The sequence below is a fragment of the Tamandua tetradactyla genome, chromosome 2 (genome assembly GCF_023851605.1).
Source record: "Tamandua tetradactyla isolate mTamTet1 chromosome 2, mTamTet1.pri, whole genome shotgun sequence".
Taxonomy (NCBI): Eukaryota; Metazoa; Chordata; class Mammalia; order Pilosa; family Myrmecophagidae; genus Tamandua; species Tamandua tetradactyla.
In genome coordinates, this window is record NC_135328.1 from 152,749,811 (window position 1) to 152,755,810 (window position 6,000).

Consider the following 6,000-nt stretch of genomic DNA (forward strand, 5'->3'; position numbering starts at 1 on the left):
CAAGGACACAAATAGGTTGAGGGTAAAAGGATGGAAAAGATATTCCATACAAACAGTAACCAAAAAAGAGTTGGGGTAGTTAGCTAATGTTGGAAAAAGTAGACTTTAAATGCAAAACTGTTATAAGAGACAATGAAAGACACTATATATTACTAAAAGGAGCAATCCAACAAGAAGAAATAACAATTACAAGTATTTGTGCATCTAACCATGGTGGCCCAAAATACATGAGACAAATACCAGCAAAATTGAAAGGAGGAATAGATATCTCTACAATAATAGTAAGGATACTTCAATGTACCACTCTCATCACTAGATAGAACATCTAGATAGATGATTAATAAAGAAACATAATTTGAACAATATGATAAATGAACTAGACCTTACAGACTATAGAGTGTTCCATTCTTCTCAAGTGTACATAGATCATTCTCTAGGATAGACCACATAATGGGTCACAAAACAAGTCTCAATAAATTTAAAAAGACTAAAATTATACAAAGCACTTTCAATTATCCCAATAGAATGAAGCTTGAAAGTATTAATAGGCAGATGAAAAAAACATTGAGAACATTATGTTGACTGAAATAAGCCACACACAAAGGAACAAATATTGTATAATATCACTACTATGAACTAACTATAATAAGCAAACACACAGAATTATAATTTAGAATACAGATTACCAGGAAATAGAGTAAGGGTAGAGAATGGGGAGTTTGATGCTTAATTTGTACGGAATTTTTAATTAAGTTGATTGTAAATGTTTGGAAATTAATAGAGGTGATGGTAGAACATTATTATGAGTGTAATTAACAGCACTGAACCATGCGTGTGACTGTGGTTAAAAGGGGTAATTTAGGGTTGTGTATGTCACTAAAAGGAAAGCTAGAGAATAAAACAGGGGACTGTAAAGCACAGTAAACCCTGCTGTGGATGATAACTGTGGTTAATAGTGCAAATATAAAAGTGCTCTTTCATGAACTAGAACAAATGTACATCACTATTACAAGGTGATAATAATAGATTGGTACACAGGAAAAATACATATATGCAAACTATGGACTATAGCTAACAGTAATATTTCAATATAACTTAACAAAGTTACCACCAATGCTAAGTGTCAATAATAGGAGGGTATAAGGAGTATGGGGCTTTTCTTTTTGGAGTAATGAAAATGTTCTAAAACTGATTGTGGTAATGAATGTGCAACTCTGAAATTGTGAGCCATTGACTATGTACTTTGGATGGAATATATGGTGTGTGAATATATTTCAACAAAACTGCTTAAAAAATTCATCTCCTTTTTCTATAAGGTCATTCTCAAGGTTATGAACACTATTTTTTCTATAAATTTATCTTAAGAATATTTTTCCTATTACAAAGAATTATGGTTTATCATCCTAAAAAGTAGAAATTATATAATCCACATCCCTAAAAGTTACTGGGTAAAGATATGCAAAACATTAAGTCTTTCAGTAGGCTTCTCTTCAATTATTTCTCTGGGAACTTCAGGACTCACTCGCTTGAAACTCTGGAAGTTCATTCCTAGGAAAATGCTTGTGCCATGAATACTAGCATCTTTTAAAACTAAATTTATCTTGAGACTATTTTTCTTCACTAACATAGACCTGCAGTAGAGAATCTTCTTTTAAAACATTTCCATTTAGTGGGTGAGAAAAAATAATTTGGCATTTTACAATTACGAGTCTAATTTTCATGAGATCTAAGCCCATGAACTCAAATGTCCTTCTCCCTTATCTCACATTGTCTCTTTGCACTGTACAGTTGTAAAGTGGAGATTTATCTTCATGAGCTTCTAATCATGAGACAGTTCCATGAATTGTGGAAAGATAGGTATGACTTTGGTTCACATATTCTTAAGTGATTACTAACAGCTCTTATTTATTAAGATACAGAAACCATGCTGAGGAATATAATCATTGCACAACCTTATGAGGTAAGATTGATTGCCTTGGTGCTATATATGAGGAAGTTTAGAGGTTCAGAGAAAATAAAGTCTCTATGGTTAGCTGATCAATGACAACTATTGGGTTTGATTCATAGTCTGTCCCTGACCCCAAAGCTTGTGTGCTCATCTTTCCTTCTTCCAGACTTAAGCCATCACTCTGAACCAAAAACAGCTCTGAACCAGGAAAAAGGGTTGAAGAAAAGCACATCTGCCTAGCTCTCTAACAGACCACAGTTCCCTCCTGAAGTTTGCAAGGTTTTAATAGTGACTATTAAGATTCCTGTTTGAAACCCAATATGCTTGACAAATGGTCCTGGCTTCATTTTTCTCCCTGAGTTTCCACATGGCTTAGTTTGCTTAAACTGCAGTGACAATTTAAAGATGTGTCTTTTTCCAAGCACATTGTAAAATGGAAAGTTTTTCTGCCCCCCTCCTACCCCTCCTACCCTGAACCTCACTGCTTCCCTCGCTTTTTTAATCTCGGGCTGAGGACACAGCTGCAAGAATCCACTGCCACCAAAGCAAAGCAGAGCCTCTTATTTGCATTTGGCTCTTCGAGAGGCCCTGGGCTGTGTGACAACCAGTGTGAAGAACAGATGAAGCTACTCTGCCGAGTCCAGCAGCTATCCTGGCTTTTCTGTACATTCTGTTTCAGACTCTGGATTCTCTTTCTTGGGAATTTCAGTTTACACAATGACTGCATGTTGTTTAATTTGGATGCAAATTTAAAAACAAAGCTTCATTATGCCAACTCAGGATCTGCTTTATAGCTGTCTGCAAAGAGAAAAATCTATTTACCAAGGTTTCAGGCAAGTACATTGCCTTGAGGTTAAAGTGCAGATTTCATAGGAGATGCTTTAAGGATTTACTGCTATTGCTGAACTTTGTTTTGCTTTAAAAATTGCATACTTTCTGAAATCTCATGTTTTTTAAAATATATATATGTAAAGCCTGCCTCAACTTTTTTTCAAGGCTTGAGCACCATTCCCTCAAAATCTGATTCCTGCACATTCCTCGGTCAGACATCTTTCCTCAGCTGTTTGGGTGAAGTACATGTTTTCTTGCAGAAGTCTTCTAAAACTGGTATTTTTTTCTATTTATAACATCCAAAGGATAAAAACCTAATGGCAGGGTGGGCCACGGTGGCTCAGCAGGTAAGAATGCTTGCCTGCCATGCCCGAGGACCCGGGTTCGATTCCCGGTGCCTGCCCATGTAAAAGAAAAAAAAAAAAAAACCCTAATGGCAGAGAGTGAAGTATATGCATGAAATTAATGAAAGGAAGAAGGAAATTTTGGTACATTTAAAGTTCTAAATATTGTTTTTATTTTTTAAAATGAATATTCTGTTCTTATTATGGTTGTAAAGTTAAGGTAAAAATAAAGTCACCCATTTCCTTATTCCTCAATTCAGACAGCATATATTAAGCACTGACTACATATCAAGCTGTGTGCTAAGTCATGGATAATATGCCATGATGCTTCGCCTAAGAAGGGAACCCACGTGCACATAGTGGAGAAAGGTATACAAAATATATAATTATAATAAGAGCAAAAGAGTGAATAGTGAATTATCTGCAGGATGGCCAGCAACAGTTCACCTCCACTTCCCAGTGTGCATGGGCAGCTCCTCCCATCAAGGGGAGCGGTCTATATCCCCCCATGAAACTGGGCTTGGGGTGGGGGGTGGGGGAACATCCTTCCAGCGACAGGATAGGGCAGAAGTTTTAGTATACCATGGAAGTCTTGGCCTCAAGAGGCCTCAGAGCTTTAGTTTTGCTCTCTCGGAAGCCCAAGCTAGATTCTGAAGCACAGAATCAAAGTTAATAAAATGGTTGTTGTTTTAAGCCACTAAGTTTTGGGTTGTTGTGGATATAGCAATAGAGAGAGTAACCTTCATGACATGGAGTGGTAGTAAAGAGAAAATATGACTCAATTAACCTGGGTCACTTGGGAATGCTTCAGAAAGGCTGTAATATACATTGGGCTTCAGAAACAGCTTATCAAAAGTTCCTATTACTGCCCATACACTTCCCAAACAAACAAAAATTCAACAAATGGTACTGCAGTTACAGGATACTCACATGGAAAAAGAAAGAAATATGACCTCGCCATTCAGCATACAAAAGAAAAGTTCCTGTTACCAAGCTTCTAATTCAGGAAACAGATTTATATACAACAGTAGCTAACGCTTACATAGTGCTTATTACCTCCCAGGCACCATTATTAGTGCTTTGCATGTATTAACACACTTAGACCTCACAAAAACCTGATGAGGCAGGCGTGCAATTATCATCATCCCCAATTTAGGAGTGGGAAATCTGAGACTCACGGGTGAAATAACTTGTTCAGAATCACACAGCCAGTAAGTGGTATAACAAGGAACCAATTTCAGGGACTCTAGCATCAGAGCCCCCACCTCTTACTGGCTCTCTGCCTGTAGACTGGGTTCAGGTCTGGCCACTTAAGTCATGTAGCTGCTCTAGGGCTCAGCTTCCAAATCTGTCAATGCAGGGGGCTGTATGAGAGTGATGGTTTTCAAATTGTGACTCCTGGTGCTGGAGGATTTCTTAGAGATCAGGAGAGGCTGAGAGATGGGTGCTTTGAGCTTTCTCCCTGGCCTGGCCAGAGGTGGAGCTCCTTATAGCTGGTTTGTATAATGGAATTCCTAGTTCTTTTGAGGACAGAGTTCTGATGATGAAGGTACAACTGAAAATCATGTGTCTAGCTAAGAAGCAAGGTTCTGGGACTCTATTATTCTGAAATTTGATGAGCTCAGTCTTCAGATTCCTAGCACTGTACCTCTCATCACCCTGCCCACTGTGGTCGCCTTTATGGGGTGTTTTGAATCAGCTTTTGCCGAGCATCTGGCTTCCATTCTCTGGCATCCTGCATCAATTGGCTATTTCTAAAACGTGCAGCACCTGGGAACAGTTTCTGGGCCCTTGGTTTGTATGTGATCCTCACCTAGGGTTTCTGGGCATAGGAGTCAAGGGAAGATTAGGGTCTCTTCACTGTAGATAACTGGACACAATTTCTTTCCCCCCATAAAGGAGAGTCCAGTATGAAAACCTGCTCTCACACCTCACAGTGACCAAGAGTTTGTACCTGGGTTATCAGCTGAAGGACCAGTCTTATTTGATGCTCTTCAGGATTAACAAAGTCCAGAGCATGGTGAAATGAGTTCTGAGAGATTCTGTTGGGCCCCAGATGGCTAAAATACTGAACTGAGAATGAGAAGCACCAAATCTTTCTTGTGGCATTGTTACCACATCATGTGGTTTGGGTGAGTAATTTAACTTCTCTTTTTACTGCTTATTTACAGGATAAAGATAATCATGTCTGTTTTTTCAACTTTATGTAATAATCAAAAGGATTAAATGAGATAAAAAATGTTTTTGCATGAGGAAGAACAAAGGAATGTCAATACTGCAGAGTGTTGAAAATAGATGGTCATTTATATTTTAAAACTTTAACTTACATGTGAGACTAAAGCAAAAAAAAGTTTTATTTGCTACAAAATTTATATTTTGACTAGTGCATTTCCTAATAAAACTTATGTGGATAGTTTAATTGAACACCATAAGTACATGGAACCTTGAGTATGGCATGAGATTTTGTAGGTTTGTCCAGAGTGATGCCCCAATAAATCCCAGAGTGATTTGAACAGCTAATAAAAAAGTATTTGCAAAGTCCCCTTGGGGGAATGGCCAGAAAGGGGGAAAATTCATCTTCCCCATGTGGAGAATTCCTGATATTCTCACAAGCAATGGGGATAATGAAAGCAATAGTCCAAGTCCTCAATCTTGGGGTTTGTTCACATGAAAGTTATCCCCGCAAAGGATAGGCCATGCCTACTTAAAATTAGGCCTACGAGTCACCCCTAGAGAACCCCTTTTGTTGCTCAGATGTGTCCTCTCTCTCTCAGCCAACAGGACAAGCAAACTTATTTTGACTCCCAGGGGTGTAAATCTTCCTGGCAATGTGGAACAGAAATCCTAGAATGAGCTGGGACTCAGCATCAAGGGATT

At 38.2% G+C, this 6,000-nt stretch overlaps 1 long non-coding RNA gene across 2 annotated transcripts in view; it reads left to right on the forward strand.

Moving 5' to 3' along the window:
* LOC143662710 (uncharacterized) overlaps positions 1–5,240 on the forward strand; it is an 85,206-nt gene extending 79,966 nt beyond the window's left edge. Inside the window, exons 1-3 of one of the 2 annotated variants that reach the window (XR_013165565.1) lie at positions 2,978–3,016; positions 3,384–3,492; positions 5,023–5,240. This is a non-coding gene — a long non-coding RNA (uncharacterized LOC143662710). Of the gene's footprint in view, positions 1–2,977; positions 3,017–3,383; positions 3,493–5,022 lie in introns of those variants that run through there. The other variant, XR_013165566.1, reaches the window with a different exon arrangement.
* The last annotated feature ends 760 nt before the right edge of the window (positions 5,241–6,000 follow it).